Here is a 23875-nt window from a genome sequence, read left to right on the forward strand (position 1 = left end):
TCTATCTCTCTCCCTCACACTTCCTTTCGCACTCTCTGTCTCTCTTTCAATCAATTCTTCCACTCACACACCCACTCAGTTGACACTTACGCATGCACTCACAGTCTCATTCAGACACTCACGCACCCACTCACAGTCCCACTCAGACCCTCATGCACTCCCTCAGAGCCCCAATCAGACCCTCACACACCCATTCAGATCCACTCAGAAAGTTATGCACCCACTCACACACCCACTCAGACTGTCACACAACCACTCACAGACTCAATCAGACCCTGATGTACCCACTCACAGACCCACGCACATACTGATGCATGATGTATGAAGTCTCAAGCCCGGACAGACACTCTGACAGACACTCGTACCACCAGATACAGCCTCTAACACCTCTTCTCACTCCCAGAGGGGCCACAGACAACTTTCACAGTGCATGCGTAAAGGGCCGTGCACAGCATCGGGTTGGGTGGTTAGGGGTGTTGGCAGCATTGACTGGCTGCAGTTCAGCTCCTGTATGCAACAAATGCTTTGCACAGGAGAAGGCTGTGCATTGTGCAAGCTTGGGTGCTTATGGGGGATTGGCCCATAGAAAATCACTGAAAAAGTCAAAGGTTGCAGGGATGTTATAGTTAGTTTCTGAATTTACTCATACAAAATCATAGACATTCAGCAGTTATAGTTAGAGTTCTTTGAAGTAACCAAAACTTGCATCCTAAGGTATGCACAGCTAATTACTCCACATGTTTGTTGGAAAGTAGACTATTGGTAAGGGCAGGTAAGTAGCTACACTTGGCAATAGGCCACTAACCCCCACTTGGTTGAGTTTGGTCTCAATAAATTAACCCCACCTCAACCCTTGGTGGTGTGGCAACGAGCAACAAGGCTAAACTTAGGAGACAAAGGCCCTCATTATGATCCTAGCAGTGAGTGATAAAGTGGTGGTAATACCGCCAACAAGCTGGCGGTAATTACTGCCAAATTATGACCATAGCGGTGATAACTCCCACTGACAGCAGGGCGGAAACAACACTCACCACGGCGGTAGCCATCCACAGCCAGACGGAAGACAAAGTACCGCCCACCATATTTTGACCCATCAGTCCGCCATGTTTTACGGGGCCGTACCAACGCCATCAACAGCCTGACGGAAACGCATCGCAGAAGAGCAAGGACTCAGCATTGGAGACACAGGAAAGAACAACGCCGCCATGGAACCGGAACTGCAAGTCTTCCCGATGCTCATCTACGTCATGCTCCACCTGGAACTCCAACGCCGACAAAGATAACAACGGTGAGTACAGCCACCTAGCACACATGGGAGGGAGGGAGGAAAACAAGAGTGACACACACATGCAGGACACACACAACAATGGCACACGATACACAGCAGAATAATGCAAGAATGCACTAATGAGAATGTATTGATATAAACAGCTACTAAATAATCCAACTGTACGTGAAACAGATATGTATAAATGTACACAAAGGGCCAATGCCCAGTCTAATATACTAAGGGCCCACATGGCCACAGGATACACTCCAAGGCCCAACTCGAATCCTGACTTCATCCGGATAGAACTCTGCAGGGGCATCAGTTTGCAAGTGGGCATGCACCTCAGGGGAAGGGGGGTTGGGCAACAAGCGCACTGGTTCTGGAGGGGGCTCCATGTCCATTACTCTGTGCTGGTGAGTACAAGGTCACGGTCTCTGGAGGGGGTGTCTTCACCACTGGTTCTGGTCGTGGCTCCATGCCCATTTGTCAGTGCTGGGGAGGGCAAGGCCACAGTGTCTGGAGTGGGTGTCTTCCCCACTGGTTCTGGAGGGGGCTCCATGCCCATTTGTCAGTGCTGGGGAGTGCAAGACCACAGTCTCTGGAGTGGGTGTCTTCCCCACTGGTTATGGAAGGAGCTCCATGCCCATTTGTCAGTGCTGGGGCGTGCAAGGCCATAGTCTCTCATGTGGGAAACATGCCCACTGCTCCTAGAGGGGGCCCCCTCATACAGCAGCCCCTGGATGGTGGCTTACATGTCCTCCACTGGTGGTGATGGCCGCACTGTCATCTGGAGGTGAAGGCTGAACTGTGGTGTCAGGAGAAGTTGCCTCCTGGGCACCCTCTACTGGTGGTGAGGGCTGAACTGTGGTGGCAGGTGAAGGTGCCTCCTGGTGAACCTCTGCTGGTGCTGAAGGCTGAACTGTGGTGGCAGGTGGAGGTGTCTTGTGGGCAGCATCTGCAGGTGGTGAGTGATGCACTTCCTCAGATTGCGGTGGGGGCCCCTTGACCACTGGTGGTGGGGGGGGGTCACCCTGGCAACCTCCACTGGAATTGAGGGGTTCTTCCCCTTCACAGCATCAGGCGTGGGATACTTTCCCTTCCTGGCAGGGCTTGAGTGCTTCTTCCCCTTCATGGCAGGTTGTGCATGCTCCTTAGCCTTCTGGGCAGGAGTCGAGGGCTTCTTCCCCTTCATGGAAGGATGTGCAGACTTCTTTCCCTTCATGGCAGGAGGTATGGGATGCTTAACCTTCTTTTGTGCAGGAGTGGGATCCTTCACTGACTTGCCACCACGACTAGGTGGTGCCACCTCTATCTGCATGGACTGTTTGGCTGAGGTGCTGGGCTGGGTCATTGGGACCCTGCTCATACCGACAGGACTGGGGGCAAGGAGGAGGGAAGAGGTCAAGTTGGGGAAGGAAAAGCTTCTTAGGGATGGTGGGGAGGGAGGAAGGAGGAGGGATGGGAGTGGAGGTTGAGGGAGTGGTTGTAAGAGGTATATGTCTGCTAGATTTGGGTGCAGGTGCATGGGCAGTGTGCTGATGTGAGGTGGGTGGCTGTTGGGTGTGTGAGTGCTTGCATTTGTGTCCTTTCGGGGGGACAAACAGGGTGGGAGAGGACACAGGGGACACGTGCATGGTTGTTGTGGAGGTGTCTGCTAGTGAGGTGTGTGTGCTGCTTGGGATGGTAATGCTAATGGTGGATGTTGATGCACTACATGCAGGTGTGAGTCTAGACGTGACTGTGAGGGAGGTGGAGGAGGAGGCGGGGAAACAGTGGAGGCAGTGGATGTGGTTGTGTCTGCAAATGCCTGGTGTTTGCGTGGGTGCTTGTGGGATGTAGTTTGGTGCCTGTGTTTGACTGTGCCACTCTTAGGTGTTGTCTTGTGTGCATGCTCATCTGAATGTGTGCAATGGATGGGTTGGGGTTGAGGAGACTGGGACTGGGAAGTGGTAGTTGGAGGGGGGATGACAGAAACAGGGACAATGGCTGCCATCAGAGAGGAGGCCAGAGCCTGAATCAATCTCTGTTAGGCCGCCAATCGACTGTGGATGCCCAGTAGGAAAGCATTGCATTGCTGCATCTGGGATGCCAGCCCATGGATGGCATTCACAATGGTTGACTGCCCTACAGAGATGTATCTCAGGAGGTCAATAGCCTTCTCACTCAGGGCAGCAGAGCTCAGTGGGGCAGGGCCTGAGGTGCCTGGGGCAAAGGAGATGCCCACCCTCCTGGGTGAGCAGGCACGGGCAACTGGCTGAGGGGCTACTAGGAGGGCGGTGCTGGTAAGGGGGTGGCGGCCGTACCTGCAGCTGGGGTGGTCACAGAGGAGTCCACCACCACCAGGAAACTTCCATTGGAGGAGGTATCTGATTCTGTGTTGTCACCTCCTTTCTCTGCCGTGGTGATCCCCTTGCCCTCTGTCCCACTGGTTCCCTCGGTGTCGGTGGACTCTGCCTCCTGGGTCCGGTGGGATGCAGCTCCGTCTGTCACCGGTGCCCCTGATCCTCTGCCAGATGATGCTAATGAACATGTGGACAGGATGACAGAAGAAAAAAGGAGGGGATAGAGAAAAAGGAAACACTGGGTCATTTACTGCACCAACACCACAGTTGGCAAACACAGCACCGTCACACAGAGAGATCAGGCTTCAGCATTATGCATTGCACTGCCAGTGATTTGGGTAGATGCCACAGCAAGATGAGGGCCACACACCTCCAACTGCACCCCTCCTGGGACCCACAAAGCCCTGACTGACCTGGAATGCTAACAAGCTAGGTTACCTGCATTTGCCATACACCCATTCCCCTAGAGTTGACTCACGCTGCTGGCCTGGCCTTAGGGTCAGCCACTAACTCAAATCCACCACCTAGATCCCATGCCATCTACCAACTTTTTTAATAATGCCAACTGTGCTCACCCCCTTGTGGCTGCTGTGATTCCCTCAAGCGCCCATCCAGCTCTGGGTAGGCCATCGCCAGATGTGGGCCATCAGGGGGTCAGGTTCTTACGGGCACCCCTTCCTCGCTGGGAGGAATCCCCAGCTGGGCCTCCATGGTGTTCTGTGCCCAGCGTCCCAGGTCCTCCCATCATTACCTACAATGGGTGCTTCGCCAGCCATAGACCCCCAGGGTCCACATGTCCTTGGCGATGGCACGCCATAATCCCTTCTTTTGATGGGCGCTGACCTGCAGAAGTAATACAGACTGGAGAACACCATTAACCATACAATCCAGCCTTTCACACATATGGCCCACAAATTCCGTTTCCATCACCGTTGGCACACACATGGGCCGGCTCACACCATGTACACCACCACAAGACATTCCCCCCGATGACAGGATGCTTCCACACACATCTCCATGCATCCTTCCCACATGCACCATGCCCAAAGTGTACTCACCTGTTGGTCTGGAGTCCCCTACAGCAGTCCGTACTGGGGTATGACCTCATCCACCAATTGCTCCAACTCCTACAAAGTGAAGGCAGGAGCCCTTTCAGTGTCACACGGGCCGTGGTAGGTTCCAGACACAGGTCACAGTAGCACATGCAGTGTAGGTGTTCTCCTGTTGAAGATCAGGAAACAGGTGAGGAATCAGATAGAAAATGGCAGTCACGTCCGCGGCGGTGTACACCGTCACCACCGGCGCAGATCCCCATTGGCCACTGTACTCCATAGAGCCCCATAATATCCAATGACGAATTGCACGGCAGTGCAAGACTGCCTTCCGCCACGAAGCCCAATGTCAGCGGAGTTACCTCACTTTCGTCTGTCACAAGATATAGGACAGGCGGTCGCCATTTCATGGTGATGGACAACAGTCATATCAGCCTTAACTGCGTCACAGCCTAGATTAGCACATACCTCGCCATTCCCACTGTTCATCACATAGATGCACTATGTACAAGGGGACATAGGAAGGGAGGAAAGGCAGTTCAAAATGGACAAGGTGACAGGGTGGGACACAAGGGGGACAATCAGGAGAGTCTCATTTCCTGCCGGTGGTCTTGGCAAGTGTCTCTGCCTTGTCTGGCTCGCAGGGAACGTTTGTGGGGTGATTCACCTTCTACAGGGGGAGGGGTGCTGGTGGCCTGTGGGTCCTGTTGCGGGGCCTCCTACCCACTAGCTGCAGGGGAGGAGGAGGGCTGGTCAATGGACTGGCTAGTGGTAGGGGCCTGCAGCTGTGCTGTCGCCTCCCTCATGATGTTGGCCATATCTGCCAGCACCCCTGCTATGGATATCAAGGTGGTGTTGATGGCCTGCAAGTCCTCCCTGATCCCCTGATACTGTCCCTCCTGCAGCCGCCTATTCTCCTACACATTAAGGAGGATCTGTCCCTTTGTGTCCTGGTAATGTTGGTAGGCTCCCGGGATCTCTGAGAGTGCTTCTGAAGAGTCGGTTCCCTGGCCCTGTCCTCCCTCTGGTACACAGCTGTCCTCCCAGTGTCCCTGATGGCCTGTGCCTCTGTCCCCTGAATGGTGTGCCCACTTACCCAGGGCCCTGATTGTCTTTGGTATGAGGTGTGGCCTGGGGTCCCTGTATAAGTGGGCACACTGGTGATTGACGTGTCCTGGGGACAGAGGTGAGGGTACACTGGGTGGGTGCTGTGGTGTTGGATCCTGATGAGGCAGGCTCTGTAGTAGACTGTGAGTGGGCTTGGGGGACCGACTGACCAGTGGTCCCTGATGGGTCAGGTTGTTGGTCCAGATCCTGAAGTCCAGAGTTACTGTCATCACTGGGGGAATCTTCTGTTGAGGGACTGGTTTGTTGTGGCATCTCCTTTCTACTGACATTGGCTGGGGCACCTGTGGGGATGTAAGTAATGTATCATGCTTCATGTCTGTGGCATATTGTACATCCCTGGCTTCCCCTCTATCGTTGTTGTTGCCCTCCACCTTTGGCTTGTGTACGGTGATGTATTGTGTGATTGTTAGTTTCCCTATGCTGTTCATGCTTAGGAGATGGGTGTCCATGCAGGGCTGGGAGGGGTGTTCATGCATTGTTATGGAATGCAGGGCTTGGCATTGGGGTTAGTCATATATGTAGGTGCAGTGTGTGGGATGGAGTGGAGTGAAGGGAGTGAGGGTGTGAGATGGCATGCAGGTATGGGGGGTGATAAGTGGTAAATGTTGACTTACCAGCGTCCAGTCCTCCGGCTACTCCAGCGAGTCCCTCAGGATGCAGTAGTGCCAAGACTTGCTCCTCCCATGCTGTGAGCTGTGGGGGAGGAGGTGGTGGTTCACCGCCAGTCCTCTGGATGGTGAGCTTGTGCCTTGTTGCAATGGAACATACGTTCCCCTGTAGGTCATTCCTCCTCTTCCTGATGTCGTCGCTTGTTCTTTGGTGCTATCCCACGGCGTCCACCCTGTGCACGATTCTCCGCCATAGCTCCATCTTCCTTGCAATGGATATCTGCTGTACCTGTGCTCCAAACAGCTGTGGCTCTACCCTGAATATGTCCTCCACCATGACCCTTAACTCCTCATCAGTGAAACAGGGGTGCCTTTGTGGGGACATGGTTGTTGTGTTGTGTGTGTTGGTGAGAGTGTGTTGAGTAATGTGAGGGTGTGTGTGATGTGGGTTGCTTGAGGGACGTATGGGTATATGTTTTGTGTGTGTCTAGTTGTCTCTCTGCTGTCTTTGTCAATCTCCTGGCAGTAATTGTTGTTCGTAAAGGGTTGTGGGTACTGTGGGTGTATGTTTTATTGTGTTGTAGGATGGTGGGTGTGGTGTGTGTATTGAGGTCAGGTGTGTGGTTTTCGTATTGGCCAATATAGTGTTGTTTTGTATGTGGGTGTCCATTCTGAGTGTGGCAGTGAGTACCGCCACTGGTTTACCGCCATTGAATGTCCGCCGTGGTGATTTGTGGGTCATAACGTGGTGGGTGTTGTTCTGTTGGAGTAATGGTATGGGTGTTGGGACCACCACTTTATCACTGACCTTTGGGCTGGTGGATTTGTGTATGTGGCAGTATTCTGTCAGTTCGGTGTGTGTGTGTCATAAAATGGCGAATGGATTTTCGCCACTGCGGTGGTATGTTGGCAGTCATCACCGTGGCAATAAGTGACATTTACTGCCAATGTCATAACGAGGGCCAAAATGTGTTAAGCATTCAAGTATCACAAAACAGTAATAAAATAAAACACAGGAAAAGGTTTACAAATTCAAAACCAATTTACAAGACTAGGAAATATTTTTATCTTTAATTTGACACCAAAACGAATTCAACCAGATAAGGGGAAATGAAGATATGAATTTTTATAGAATTAATGTTTTTTAGCGCTTAGCAACTAGAACTGCCACTCAGGATATCTGGTCACACATCGACTGAGGCAACGTCAAAGTTTAAGGCTGACCGCGATGGAGCTCTGCTCGGCTACAGCAAGCGGGAGGCCTCAGTAAAAAGTTTACCTTCAGACTCAATCTTTTTCTTGAAGATTTTCTTTAGTGGGACGAAGTCACCAATCCAATCCGACTTCACTGGAGCCCTCTTCAGATATGCTTTGCAGGAGACCTCGGTGAAGAATTCTACATTAAGACTTAGACAATTTTTTAGGACATAGATCTTCGTCTGGGCTATAGCTGAGTCCCAGGACCCCTCCTTGGATATACTGCGTAGGAAGGCCTTGTCAATGTTTCACATTCGGACTGTGTCACTTTTTTGGAGCTTTTTCTCTCTGACGTCGGACGACTCTCCGCAGTAAGTCGATTTAGAGTTGACATTGTCAGATTGCCTTTCCAGGAGCCCCTAGTGAAATCCTGGAAGTCTGGGGTGCCAGAGTTTTTCAGTGGAATGAGCCTGCAATTCAGGCCGGGTCGAATTCGATGTAAGCCGGCTTGTCCAGGTCGGTCTCTTTATGAAGCTTTTTACCAAAAGCTATCCAATCTTCACCAAACTTCTGGATCTTCTTCCAGGAGGTCTTTAAAGGTCCTCTAGGAGTCCACAGTTCACCTGAAGGTTCCAAAAGCTCTGAGTTGCTCCTTGAGGGCTATAATTCAAACTCCCAGAATGCACTTGGCTCAAACTCCAAAATAACTACTGGACAGTTGTCAGCTGATCAGTTTCTTAAGGGTATGATGCATGGGACTCTGGTTAGCTATTTTTCACCTGTAGCAAGGAGGAACTCCCTTTTTGAAGCAGTTGAAGCCAGGCAAAGTCCTTTTGGTGGTGAAGCCCAAGTGTGCAGTTGGTGCAGTCCTTCAGAGTGCAGTGTTCAGGTACAGGTCAGGGGTCCAGCAGGGCAGTCCTTTTCTTCTGATGCTGTTCCTTGTAGGGATCTGAGGTGTGGGTACAGTTCTGTCATATTTATCATAGTTCCTGGGGTGGAAAGCAAGGGGGGCAACTGTCCAATCACAGGCCGGCCACTACCCCCTTGGCTGACCATTTCCTGGGAAGTGCGGCAAAAATCAATCCCAGGGAGTAACATTCCTTAAAAATCCAAAATGCTGAAACCGAATTTTGGAGGTTAGGCTGGCTGAGCCCACCCACTGGTGTGGCTCAAAATCATTAACACACCCCTCTCCTGCCCTCTCCTAATCTAATCAAGAAGGCACCTGGTTTTCTGGGGTAACAGGAAATGGGAAAGGTCCTGAGCTGCTCCAAATGTTCTTCCCTCCTTTGAAGTCCAGCTTGACTGCTCTCCCCCTCATCCTGTTTACTCCATCTGCTGAGGCAGATCTCATCCCCTTGGAACATTTTTTGTCTTCAGCCCAGGCCACTTTACAGCTCATTAAGGCAACCTAGCCAGGCTGCCAGAGGCTGGACAATCAGAGAAGGGCACTACAGAGCTGAAGTTGGCAACTTTCAGGTAGAGTTCTAAAACTTTTTACCTGAACTAGTTATATTAAATCCAACAATTGCAAGTTGTGGACTTTATTATAACAATCAGTTTGATACCAAACTTGAAATATGTGGCTCCTACTGGGACTCTATTAATTAAAATGAAGTCTCCCCATTTTAGCTTATGGAGCCCATTCACTAAAGTGAGGGAAAACAAATTTGGCTATTTACCTCACCTGGGTTTATAAAATTATTCTTATAAGGCCTCTGCTTATAGTTACCTAGCACCCAGCCCTAGGGGCACTAAGGGCACACCTTAGGGGTGATGTGTAAAAATAAGGTCGTTTAAGACTTTGGAAGTACTTTTAATTCCAAAGTCAAATTTGCATATAACTTTAGTTTAAAAGCAGCTAGCAAGGCAGGCCTGCCTTTCAAATGACACTGGGCACCTCAGCAATGCACCTATGGGGCACTACCTATCCTGGGGTCCCTAAACCTATATGCCCTACCATATACTAGGGACTCATAGGAAGGTCAATACTACCAATTATAATGAGCCTAATTTCATATCCATTTTACACAGAGCACTGGGACTGGTAAGCAGTACCCAGGGCACAGCCAAGAGTCAGTAACTACCAGTATCTGTCCAAAAGGTTTGGGGATGACCAGGGCAAAAAGGAGGACTTTCCCACAATGTTATATCATTGATGACATATTCTATGCCATCTTTCATATTCTCACTGCAACATTTTCAATAAAATTATCGATGAGACAACTGTGCATGGCAAGGGTGCATGTTACAGTTACCTTAGGGCGCAAGTTTTACTTACTTGAAAGAACTTTAACTATAACTGCTGAATTTCTATGATTTTGTATGAGTAAATTCAGAACCTAACTATAATGTCCTTGTAACCTTTGGTTTTATCAGTGAAATATATATATATATATATATATATATATATATATATATATATATATATTTATCAGTGATATATATATATATATATATATATATATATATATATATATATATATATATATATATATATATATATATATATATATATATATATATCAAGAAAAGAAACTTTATTTCGTCCAGAAAGGCCATAAAACGTCACTGGTTTAAAAAAATGTTTCACAAAAAGAAAGAACAAAATTTCTTTTCATAAAAGGTCTATTCCAGTTAATGCCAAAAGCCAGCTAGAGTTAATTCTTCAATAAAATACATAATAAATAACATAGACCTAAAATATCAAAGTGCAACAAGTGCAGGTTAATACAGCTCATCTCATCCATATAACAAATCATTTGCTAACAGTTTTTCTGGCTTTCACAAAGATGAGATAAAGTAGTACATGGTATCACATAATACATCAGTTTGCAACAACTGCAGATGTATCATTGCTTCCTTACTGCACCTAATATTTTGGGCACTGAGGAAAAGAATTAGAATGGCCCTTCTTCCCTTTTCATGGTATAAACTACAGAAAGACATATGTAGCTGAGATTGACACGTGAAGCATGGACATAGGTTTAGATCCTTTGCAGTATGTCCATTAGAGGTTTATATATATATATATATATATATAACCTCGTGGTGGTCGCCACTAGATAGTTATAGTTAGGACCATTGTTCCATAGATGGATGGAACGTTTTTTGTTTTAACAATAACTTTGGCACTGCTCAGTTTTTTCGTCAAACATTTTACTGCAAATATTACAGTGATATTGTCACTGATGTTATCAAAGTTGTCATGAGTGCCGTAATTTGTGGAGTAATTAGCAGTGAGGGTGCAAGTTATAGTTTCCTTAAGGCACAAGCTATAGTTACTTGAGATAACTCTAAGTATAACAGGTGAAGTTCTGTGGTTTTGAACATTTAAAATGTGAGCCTTACTATAATGTCCCTGTAATCTTTGTTTTTTTCAGTGAATTTCTATGTTTCTTTAAATTCTATTGCCTAACTATAACATCCATGTAACCTTTGTTTTTTATAGGGCATTTCTATGTTTTTTTTAATGTGTAGTAATTTTCATTACTATAGTTTCATCCAACCACCGCAGCGCAGGCCCGCTTGCATGGCCTTCTTCTGTGAGCAGCAGAGGTTGCCCGCAAGGCCTGGCCTGTAGCTAGTCCCTGCGGCCAAACTCCCTAACCACCAAACCATACTCTGCACACAGCCCTTTGACCACACACACAAGGAGTTGGTCACCGCCTATCTCTCTAGGTGTGAGAATAGATGTAAGAGGGTGTATCTGAAAGTGAAGGTGACTGTGAGAGTCTCTGTCTGGGTGTGGGAATGCGTGCATCAGTGTCTTAGTGGGTGTTTTCAGTATCTCAACAGATCTGTGAGTGGGTGTATGAGTGTGGCAGTGGGTCTGTGAGTGGGCGTGTAAGAGTCTGTGTGGGTCTGTGAGTGAATGCATGAGTGTCTGAGAGGGTATGTGAGTGGGTGCGTGAGGGTCTGACTGTAGCTGTGAGTGGTTGCATGAGGGTTTGAGTAGGTTTGTGAGTGGCTGTGTGAGTATCTGAATGGGACTGTGAGAGGGTGCATAAGGGTCTGAGTGGGTGTGAGAGTGAAAGAGAGAGAGAGAACGAGAGAACGAGAGGGAGAGGAATAGAGAGAGAGAGTTTTTAGGCTTTGATGGATGGTATATTTAGAATGAGATGTTTCTGCACAAATTGAAAAGAAAAATGTATTTGTCAATTAAAAAGAGTAAGATCATGTTTCAATATGAGCCTTAAACATTTGCAGTTGGAAAGGAAATAAAGGAGGGAAATGTCTATGGATACACCTGGAGTCTAACACTCGTGAAAGTCTGTGAACTTCACCAATAGGCTACATATTTTGTTTACCCTTTTTTGGCCCTTTACGAGCTTTCTGGGACCACGGGGAGGAGGAGTCACAAGGCCCCCCACTCGGTCCTAGCCGGCTCCCAACTCCTGCGTGAGCCGCATTGCTCCAGCAAGCAAGGAGTTGCTTTAAATAGCAGCTCCCTGGTTGCTGGAGCAATGTTTTCATCTGTCTTCCCTGCTTGCAGGAGCAATATTTTCATTTGTCTTCCCTGCACACAGGGAAGACAGATGAAAACTCTGCTTTCTGACAGATCCTGCTGTCAGAAAGTAGAGTTAAGTTTGCTTTTGCTTGGTGGGAGCGGTCTAGGGGGTGGGAATCTCAGATCATGGCAGTCCCTAGGGCCATCAGTGGCTTCGCTCTAATGTGGAAATAGCCCTGGGGGGGTGGTGGTCCCCAGGGCTTAGGAGTCTGAAAGGGACTCCCTTTACATTTTTTAGTATTTTCCTCAGTGAGGTGGTGGCCCTCGGGCTGCAGAGGAGCTGCGCACCCGCCAATACAATTTCTTCAATGCCCCAGGAAAGTTGGTGTCCCTTGGGATGTGGTGGGGGTGGTGGTAAAGCCCCATAGTATATTAGTTAAAAGCTCAGAAAATAATTGTGCCCGAGGGAGGTGGTGGTCCCTGGGGCACAGGGGGCAACACGCCCCCCCTGCACCAAACTCAGTAAATGCCCATGGGAGGTGGAGGCCCTCTTAGCTTTGGGAGGGTCCAGGAGCCCCCTCCATTAAAAAAAAGCAATGCCACGGGATCTGGCCCACCCAGGCGATTATTAAAAAAGAATTACAAATTTGACACGTAAATGTTTCTTTTAATCTATTTCCTAACTATAACATCCCTGTAATCTTTGTTTTTTTCAGTGAATTTTGATGTTTTTTTAACATAAATATACTTTTCATTACTACACATTAATTGAACTACCCGGGGCAACCTTGCATAACCCCCTAACTCCATGCACAGCCTTTAAACATGTGCACTGGGATTTGGCCACAGAGCCTGTCTCTCTGGGTATGAGAATGGCTGTGAGAGGGTGTCTTGGAGTGATAGAGGCTGTAAGAGTGTCTGTCTGGGTGTGAGAGTGTGTATGTGGGACCGAGAGTTAATGCGAGAATGTCTCACTGTACTCCAATAGATGAAAGATGCATTCATCACCACAAATGATTTCAGATAATTTTTCAATATAGAATTGTGGAGTAAACACACTTGTTTTGCCTTCACCAAGTCCAGGAGTTAGGACCATATGTCTTTTCCAGAAGTGGAGCTTCACCTGGGGCACTTGCCACATTTATATCTGTAAGTTCTTTCTGTTGAGGTTTAATTTCTGTGAAATTATTATCATGGCCAGAACGGAAGCTCACCTGCTTGTTTATCTAACAAGAGTCCACAGGTTTGCACAAAATGTCTATCCAACTGGAGCACTTTCTACTGTTTAGTTAGAAAGTGCTACCTTGTTGGGTAAATGTCCAATGTGGGAGTGCAGGGCTATGCAGCCCCTCCTACCCTGACCTATTTTGGCCCTGGGGACCCCATCCCCCGGGCCTACTACAATTCGATCTCAGCCCGAGAACCCCATTCTTCAAGGCCCGGTCTTCATTAAATGGAGGAGGGGGGCCACACAGCCCTCCTCCTCTTGTGGCCTGAAACCCATCCTTTATCATTTTTTTTCTCGGGGAAGGGGCCAAGCGGCGCCCTCCCTGGGCTGATCTCGGCACCAGCGAACTCATCTGTCCTGGGTGCCCCGCAGGCACCCAGAGTACAATGGGACCACGGGAAGCCTGAAGGCCTCCGCTGTCCTAGCCAGCTCTCTACTACTTGTGGAAGCCTGCTAAGCATGCAGCTCCCTGTCTGCAATTGTTTTCTCTATTTCCATGCCTGCATATCTGCGAGCAGGGAAACAGAGGTAACCTCAGCTTCCAGCAAGCAAGAGCTGTTCGACAGCTCTCGCTTGCTGGGATCGGAGTGTTTGCTCTGTCTTGGCGGGAGCTGTCAAAGCTCCCACTGAGTCACAGCAAAAAGCTATGCCCCAGGGATGGGTACCCTGGGACAAAGTAGGAACTGGCCCTGGGGGAGTGGCGGTCCCCAGGGCCATTATTGGCTCCTCGAGGTGGTGGACAGCAGGTCTGGGGGTCTCCAACAGACCCCCTTCATCATCTTTTCTCAGCCCTGGAGTGTGACGGGGTATTTTTTTTCACCACCCACCTTTTCTTAGCCCCCACTTGGCAGCAGCTGAAGTGAGCATCGTATTTTTTTGGAAAAATGTTGTGAAGATTCATCAACCGGTGCCAAAGTTATTAGCAAAACAAAAAAATGCTCTTTCTATAGAAACTGGGTCCTAACTTTAACTACCTAGTGGCAACCACCACTATTATAAAAATATATGATCAAGTGACAGTTGCCACCTCCCAGATCTAAAACAAAAAAGTGAAGGGGGTCTGTTTCAGACCCACAGGTCCCGGAGACGCACGACCCTCCTTGCCCTGGAGACCACAAACCCCCAGGGCGGCCCCTGCTATCTCCCAAGGTGCCCACCCCCAGGTCATAGCTGTTTGCTTTTGACAAAGCCTGCTCTCTGACAGCGGGATCTATCAAGAAGGTCCCACTGCCAGAAAGCAGAGTTTTCATCTCTTTTTCCTGCATGTAGATTTGCGTGCAGGGAAGAGAGATGAAACCAATGCTCCAGCAACAAGGGAGCTGCAACTTAAAGCAGCTCTTTGATTGCTGGAGCAATACGAGGAGGTGGGACATGGCCGGGACCGCAGGTGGGGCCTGGACGTTGCCTCCACTGTACCATATAGCCCAAAAGGGCTAAAAATGAGAAGAATGGCGCCATAGATGCCAGGGTTTCATATTGCTTGTAGTAAGCTGGCTCTGTATGTACCATATCAAAATGAGATATAGGTGGTCATTCCAACCCTGGCGGTCCATGACTGCCGGGTTGGAGGACCGCGGGAGCACCGCCGACAGGCCGGCGGTGCTCCAATGGGCATTCCGACCGCGGCAGTAAAGCCGCGGTCGGACCGGCAACACTGGCGGTCTCCCGCCAGTGTACCGCCGCCCATTGGAATCCTCCAAGGCGGCGCAGCTAGCTGCGCCGCCGAGGGGATTCCGACCCCCCCTACCGCCATCCAGTTCCTGGCGGTCCGCCCGCCGGGAACCGGATGGCGGTAGGGGGGGTCGTGGGGCCCCTGGGGGCCCCTGCAGTGCCCATGCCACTGGCATGGGCACTGCAGGGGCCCCCGTAAGAGGGCCCCTAAATGTATTTCACTGTCTGCTGCGCAGACAGTGAAATACGCGACGGGTGCAACTGCACCCGTCGCACAGCTTCCACTCCGCCGGCTCGATTCCGAGCCGGCTTCATCGTGGAAGCCTCTTTCCCACTGGGCTGGCGGGCGGCCTGAAGGCGGCCGCCCGCCAGCCCAGCGGGAAAGTCAGAATTACCGCCGCGGTCTTTCGACCGCGGAACGGTAACCTGACGGCGGGACTTTGGCGGGCGGCCTCCGCCGCCCGCCAAGGTCAGAATGAGGGCCATAGTGTGCACAGAGTCCAGAGGTTCCCCAAGAGGCTTGACGAAGGCAATAACAGATAATACTAATTCTCTATTTGTGGTAGTATGGTCGAGCAGTTAGGCTTATCAGAGGGTAGTGTTAAGCATTTGTCAACACACACAAGAAATAAGTGAAAACACACACTCAATGACTTAACTCCAGGCCAATAGATTTTTATATATAAAAATATCTTTTGTTAATTTATTTCTAGAACCACATAATTCATTTAGCAGGTAAGTACATTAAGTGAAAGGTAGTTTGCATAGTAATACTTAAAACTTTGAATGAAATCAACAATGTACACAGTTTTCTTAAAAATGGCAAAAAGCTATTTTAACATTGGACAGGCCAATTTTCAACAGTTCTTGGGAGAGGTAAGTAAAGTACAGTTTTTGAGGTAAGTGACAAACTTATGGGTTCAGTCTCCGGGGCATAGGTAGCCCACCGTTGGGGGTTCAAGATAACCCCAAACACCGAGCTCCAGCAACACAGGGCTGGTTAGGTTCAGAGGTCACACAGAAGCCAAAATAACATGGGTGCCTGTGGAGACGGGGTTCTCCGGACCCGGTCTGCTTGCAGGTAAGTACCGGTGCTGTCGGAGAACAGACCAGGGGGATTAAAAGAAGCATTGGACGGGCCTCAAGTAGGCACCAAACACGCACCCTCAGCGGCACGGGGCGGCAGGGTGCAGGGTGCAAACAGGGCATCGCGTTCCCAATAGAACTTAAAGGGCGGACCCGGGGGTCATCCAGGCGCTGCAGGCAGAGCACAGGGAGGCTTCTCGGGGAAGCGTCTGACTGGGCAATGAGAAGGGCCGCCTGCTGATCACTGCTGCACTGGTGGCTGGTTTCTCTCAAGTCTGGGGGCTGCCGGTGCAGTGCTTCTCTAGGCGTCAGATATCTTTGTCCCGGGCAGTCGCGGTCAGGCAGGTCCTCAGGATTCCCTCTGCAGGCGTTATCATGGAGGGGTGGAGAGGTCAGCCCAGGGTGGAAACTTGGTCGGAATTCCCTGGGGGGTCCTCTCTGGCTCTTTGGTTCCTCTGGACGTGGGCCAGGGACGTCGGGTGCAGAGTAGTTTGGACTCACGCTTCTAGAGTGAGGTGGGAGTCCCTTTAAAGATGGTTTCTTTTTCTTCTTGTTAGACAGGTCCGCTGTCCACTGGAGTTTCTTGGTCCTTGGTGATGCAGGAAGTCCCCTGGAGGCTTTTCAGGGGTCGCTCGTCCTGCAGAACGCATTGCTTCTTCTTTTGCAGCTTTTTGAAGCAGGAGATGGGCCGGTAGGGCTGGGGCCGAGTCAGTTGTTGTCTCCTTTTCTTCTCTGGTGGGTTTTCAGCTCAGCAGTCCTTTTTTCTTGAGGACATCAGGAATCTGGAGAACTGGGTTCAGGGTCGCCCATAGAAACTAAATTTAGGGGTGTGTTAGGGTCAGGGGGCAGTAGCCAATTGCTACTGTCCCTGAGGGTGGCTACACCCTCATGTGCTCACTCCCTCTGGGAAGGGGGGCACATTCCTTTCTCTATTTGTCCTAATCTTCCAAAGCAAGATGGAGGATTTCTGAAGGAGGGGGTCACTTCAGCTCTGGACACCTTAGGGGTGGTCCTGGCTCAGGCAGCGACTCCTCCTTGTTTTTCTTGTTATCCCTCTGGACTTACAGCCAAAAAGTGGGGGCTCGTCTGTGGGGCTGCCATCTCCAATGGCTGGAGGGCACCTGAGCACTGTAACACCAGGTCTGAGCCCTTGAGGCTCACCGCCAGGTGTTATAGTTCCTGCAGGGGGAGGTGTGAAGCACCTCCACCCAGGACAGGCTTTGTTTCTGACAAGAGAGTGCACAAAGGCACTAACCCCATATGGTCAGAAACCCGTCAGGAAGTGGCAGGGTGGCATAGACCAGTCAGCCTTACACTAGCAGTTGGGCTAACATACAGGGGGCATCTCTAAGATGCCCTCTGTGTGCATGTTTCAATAAATCCCACACTGGCATCTGTGTGGGTTGATTGTGCTGGGAAGTTCAATACCAAACTTCCCAGTATTCAGTGTAGCCATTATGGTGCTGGGGAGTTCGTAATGACAAACTCCCAGACCATATACTTAGTATGGCTACCCTGCATTTACAATGTCTAAAATGTGACTTAGACACTATAGGGGCATATTGCTCAAGCAGCTATGCCCTCACCTGTGGTATAGTGCACCCTACCTTAGAGCTGTATGGCCTGCTAGAGGGGTGACTTACCTATGACACAGGCAGTTGTTTAGGAACAGGGCACTCTGAGGGGAGTGCCATGTTGACTTTGTCTTTTTTCCCCAACAGCACACACAAGCTTGCAGGCAGCGTGCATGCACTGAGTGAGGGGTCCCTTAGGGTTACATAATACACGCTGCAGCTCTTAGGGACATGCCCTGGTCACAGGTCCCTTGGTACCAGGGGTACTTTTTACAAGAGACTTAGCTGTATGCCAGGTCTGTGCCAACTGGGTAAACAAAGGTACAGGTTTAGGGAAAGAACCCTGGTACTAGGTTCTGGTTAGTAGGATCCCAGCACACTCCCAATCAAAGCTGGCATCAACACTAAGCAAAAAGTGAGGGGGTAATCATGCCAACAGTGGCGTTTTCCTACATTGCTTATGTTTGGTATTTTCATAACTTTAGTGAAATTATGAGTGACGTTCAACAACTATGTGTGATGGTTTCTCTTGAGCAAAATCAAGCGATGAAGATGAGGCAAACATATAAATATAAGAAATTACACCACTTGAGCAAAGAGAAAGTCTAAGAAGATCTTAACAGCTGCAAAGTACTAGAAATTGAAGGGCACTAACCTAGTTCCCGTTTAACTTAGGCCTATGATCATGACGTGCTAAAAGTACATTAACTATGGATTGGAGAAGGTGCTACTGGCAATTATTAGTCTGTAGCAAGCAGCACAATGAGAAGGTATTAGATTTGTTTTGCCACCCATGCACTGTAGCAAGACAGTCAGCAAGTGTTAAGCCGCTGATCTGTGCGAGCCACTACCTGAATTCCAGGGGTTCCGATGGGGCGATAAGAATTCCCTAATACCAGTGAGGACTAACCTGACAGAGATGAACAGTATATTGCCCTCCCTCTAGCTATTCCTCAAGGGGAAGCGCGTTTTGGAAGAGAAAAGAGAAAATACCAGCTTCTGCTTTGTAGACTGCAGAATCGGACTGCTGGACCCCGGACTCCGTGTTGTGTTGGGCATCAGGACTTCTGATTTCTCAGAATACTAGGTTCTTGTTTTTTAGGATTCTGGGCTGTAAAATTATTACTTAATTAATACATTGAACTTGCATAAACTATTACAAAATTATACATTGCATAATGTCAGTTATTGTTGACACATAGTGCGCTCCTTACATACATTTCTATGAGACTGAACAAGCCTTTTCCTCTTTTTACAATATTTTCACAGACTATCTGAAGCAATGTCCAAACTCAAAAACAATCATGTCGATAAAAGGACTTCTATGCGTTCTAGCATAATCTCTTGCCAATATTAGTTTTGATAAACTTGCTCTATTTCTGATTTCCTAATTCTCAGGGGAGTGCTCATTACAGGAAATATGCCTTTCCTTAATGTCTGTGTAGAGGTATTGTGGATTCCCACCAAAATGATAAATCATGCTAGTTCTTGTTGTGATAAATTAATTAAAAGAAAGAGCTCTGGTTTGTTGCATTGATTTTAGTGCAGCTTGCATTACGCTATTAATCTTTCCTTACCTGAAGTGAAGCTACTTGTTTGAAAACTTCAGAAGAAGCCAAACTGGGTTTTTTCACCTTTCTTATTTTCTTTCTTTTACAAGTACTACAAGATCATCAGCAGAAGGTGGAAGGGGAGAGCTAGGACTCTGCAGGAAGCCGACCGGAGGGCGAGAATAACTGGAACTCGACTGGAGGCTGTCTGGAGGACACAAAATACTGGAACTCGACTGGAATCTGGTCAGAGAATGAGGGTCACTGGAACTCGACTGAAGGCAGGCTGTAGGACACAGACCTTGACTTGACTGGAAACAGGTAAGCCGAGCAGTAGATATGAAGCCATGCAAGCCCTCAGAGTCACAAGGATCCTTTAATATTTAAATGTGCATATTTAAATGTGCACATGTGCCTTTTGGCAGTTGATTGCTTGTTAAGGAAATGAGCAATTGTCCTCCTGATTGTGGCACATGTTCAATACAGATCACATTGTGAAGAGCACATGTTTTGGCAGTTACAGTTGGAGCAGGTGAAAAGACAGATGGTTGCTTGTTAAGGAAATGAGCAATTATCCTCCTGATTGTGGCACATATTCAATACAGATCACATTGTGAAGAGCACATGTTTTAGCAGTTACAGTTGGCACAAGTTTAGCAGGTGGGATACAATGTTCATAAGCAACAAGAATTGGTTATAATAAATGAGACAATTAACATGCATTGGTTATTGCAAAAAATTGATAGAAAGGCATAACTAGAGGTCAGAAATGAGCAGAAAGGCACTAAAAGAGGGCAAGAAATGAGCAGAGAGTCAGAAACAGAGGTCAAGAAATGAACAGAAAGGCTGAAACAGATAGCAAGAAACAAGCATAAAACAACCAGAAAGACACAAACAGGGGGAAAAACCAGGCAGAAAGGCACAAATAGAGGGCAAGAAACAAGCAGAAAACTGGAAGAGAGGCATAAACAGAGGACAAGAAATGGGCAGAACGGCACAAACAGAGGGCAAGAGATGAACAGAAAGGCACAAACAGAGGGCAAGAAACAAGCAGAAAATGGACAGAAAAGCAGAAGAAGACAAGAAATGGGCAGAGACGGACAAACAGAAGGTAAGAAAGAAGCAAAAAGGTGGAAACAGGATAGGTTGGTTATAGGGGGTTGGCCGAAGAACTAGGCTGCAGGCCAGGCCCTGTGGCCAACCCACACATGACGTTGGTTGTATTAACCTATAGTTATTAAAATAACTTTACGTTAAAAAAACATAGAAATTCTCTGAAAAAAACTAAGGTTACAGGGACTTTAAAGTTAGGAAATAGAATTTAAAAAACATAGAAATTCACTGAAAAAAACAAAGGTTACAAGGATATCATAGTTAGGTTCAGAATTTACGCAGTTACAGTTAGAGTTATTTCAAGTAACTATAACTCACGCCCTCACCATGCACTTCTAATTACCCCAGATATTTCAGTATTCATGACAACTTTTATCACATCATTAAAAATATCAGTGAAACATTAGCAGTCACATTTTTGAAGGGAAAACTGTGCATGGTGAGGGCACACGTTATAGTTACCTTAGGATGCAAGTTATTGTTACTTGAAATAACTCTCACTGTTGAATTTCTATGGTCTTCTAAGACTCAGTTCAGAACCTAACTATACCATTTATAGTGATGTAATTTAAGATGTCATCAGTAATGTCATCAGTGATGTCACTGACTATGTCATAAGCAGTGCATTACAGGGGTGCAAGTTATAGTTAGCTCAGGTAACTATAACTGCTAACTTTCTCTTGTTTTGTGTAAATAAATTCAGGGCCTTACTATAACATCCAGGTAACCTTTGTTTTTCAGTGATTTTCCAAGGTTATTTTAATTCTATTTCTTAACTTTAACATCCTTAAAACCTTTGTTTTTTGCACTGAATTTCTATGTTTTTTTAACTTCTTTTTCCTGACTACAACGTCCATGTAACCTTCGTTTTTTTCAGTAAATTTCTATGTTTTTTTTAACGTATAGTAATTTTTATTACTATACATTAATCCAAGCACCATCGTGCATGGCTTTAGGGAGCCTCTCTGGGTGTAAGAATAGGTGTAATAAGGTTTATCCGAGGAGGGAGTGGCTTCGATAGTCTCTGTCTGAGTGTGTGAGTGAATGCATCAGTGTCTTAGTGGATGTGTCAGTGTTTGAGTGGGTCTATGAGTGGGTGCATGAGGCTCTGAGTGGTCTGTGAGTGAGTGTATGAGTGTCTCACTGGATCTGTGAGTGGGTGTATCAGTGTCTGAGTGGGTCTGTGAGTGGGTGCATGGGTCTCAGTGGATTTGTGAGTGGATTTATCAGTGTCTGTGTGGGTCTGTGAATGGGTCTGCACAGGTCTGAGTTGGTCTTTGAGTGGGTGCAACAGTTCCTGAGTGGGTCTGTGAGTGAGTGCATGAAGGTCTGAGTGGTTCTGTGAGTGGATGTGTCAGTTAGGTTTCTGTGTGGGTCTGTGACTGGGTGCATGGGAGTCTGAGTGGATTAGTAAGTGGGTGCATCGGGGTCTCAATGGGTCTGTGTGTGGGTGTGTCAGTGTCTGAGTGGGTCTGTGAGTGGATGTGTCACTGTCTGAGTTGGACGGTGAGTGGGCGCATCAGTGCCTTAGTGGGTGTGTAAGAGTTAGTGTCTGAGTGGGTGTGTGAGTGGGAGAGTGAGTGTCTGAGTGGGTCTGTGGCTGAGTGTGTGACAGTTGGAGTGGGTGTGTGAGGGTCTGAGTGGGTCATTGAATAGGTGCTTCAGTGCCTGAGAGGGTCTATGAGTGGGTGTATGAGTCTTTTGAGTGGGTGTATGAGTGTCTCAGTCGGTCTGTGTGTGGGTGCTTCAGTGTCTCACTGGGTCTGTGAGTGGGTGCATCAGTGTATGAGTGGGTCTGTGAGTGGGTGCATGAGGGTCTGGGTAGATTTGTGAGTGGATGCATGAGGGTCTGACTGGGACTGTGAGTTGGTGCATGAGGGACTGTGTGGGTCCCTGAGTGGATGTGTGAGGGTCTGAGTGGGTTGGTGAGTGGGTGCGTCAGTGTCTGAGTGGGTCTGTGAGTGGGTACATGAGGGTCTGAGTGGGTCTGTGAGTGACTGTGTGAGTGTCTGAGTGGGTCTGTGAGTGGGTGTGTGAGGGTCTGAGTGGGTCTGTGAGTGGGTGCATCAATGTCTGAGTGGGTCTGTGAGTGGGCACATGAATCTCTGAGTGCATCTAAAAGTGAATGAGTGAATGAATTAGTGTATGAATGAGTATGTGGGGTATGCTTTCATATTCACAAGCGTTTTGTGAATAACTCAGGGAAATTTGCAAAAATTCTAAATTTTTCATGAATATTGCACATGGTGACGCAAAATTATTTTAAATCCATAATTTTCCCCTAAAACACACCTATATCACAACCTGACGCCTTATGTCACTTTTCATTTTAATTAGGATTTTCACCCCTGGAGACCATGTCCCGTGAAATAAAATAGTGGCTGAAACTTTCTAGTCAGGTTGCAGCCAGCCAATTACATCGCTTCTTTTCGCACAAGCATTTGTGAATATTTGCTAATTATTCGCAAGCCCAGATATACAAATTTGTTTTTCCTTTCATATTCCAGTACTGAATGGATATTTAGGCAAAAGCATAATCTGAGTACCAAAAGCTACCTGTCTGCCAAATTTTGTGTAATTCCATCCAGTAGTTTGGGCCGTAGTCATGTCTGAAGGTCCTATGGGAATTAACATGTGAAATACAACTTTTTTTTAACTCCCTTTTTCTTGGCCTCTACTTGACTAATTACCCCAAAACGTCCTGTGTGCAACAAGAACCACCAGCGCACTTTTTTTGGAAACTTATGTGAAGATTTGTCTAACGGTGCCCAAAATATAGGCAAGTCAAAAAAGGCTTTTTCTATGGAAACATGGCCTTAACTATAACTACTTATTGGCGATAGCCAGTAGGAAAAAAAAAATATATATATATATATATACACATATATATATATATATATATGTATATAAGATGTTCTATTAGAGTGTCTTACATTGAGACAATAACTAAACCACAAAACCATGGAAATATATCAGGTATAGTTTAGTTAATAAAATATGACTTGCACTCCAATTAAGAACTGCTTATTACCTCATCTCCTCTAACTATAATGTATTTTACTACCATTTTAGGTCCCTTTTTGGCTGCTGTAACTTTGGAAGTGTAGTTTGTGAACAGCATAGGGCTTACTCTTTGTGAGTCAGTACACATTGCTCTCTAAAGTCCAAACTAATCCTCCCTTAACCCATCTTTTGTCCTCCCTATTCTTTCCTCATTAGCAAGTATTCCCCGTTTTCCAGCCTTCACTGCCAGCCCTTCCACATTTGCCATGAAAACATATATATTTATGTTTGCAGAGACTCCGCTGACGAGAAGGAGATCTCTGCACGGAAAGGTTAAGAGAGGTGTAGACGTAAAGTGTGAACATAGGTTTGTGAATAGCTTCTAGTAGTATTATTTGTCGTACTATAAAACGTAATACAAAAAGCAGTTTGTGAATAGGCCCCTTAGTAGGTATATTTAAGTTTCTTTGGCAAGAATTACTCTTTTAGTTTCCATTGCCCTCTTTAAATTTATGATGCAGTACAAAATATTTGATTTGCTTTATTAAAAATGTGTTCATTATACAAAAGCTATATAGCATGTTTGAAAAGCCAACTTGAACG

Source organism: Pleurodeles waltl, chromosome 2_2 (assembly GCF_031143425.1).
Source record: "Pleurodeles waltl isolate 20211129_DDA chromosome 2_2, aPleWal1.hap1.20221129, whole genome shotgun sequence".
NCBI classification, from domain to species: Eukaryota; Metazoa; Chordata; class Amphibia; order Caudata; family Salamandridae; genus Pleurodeles; species Pleurodeles waltl.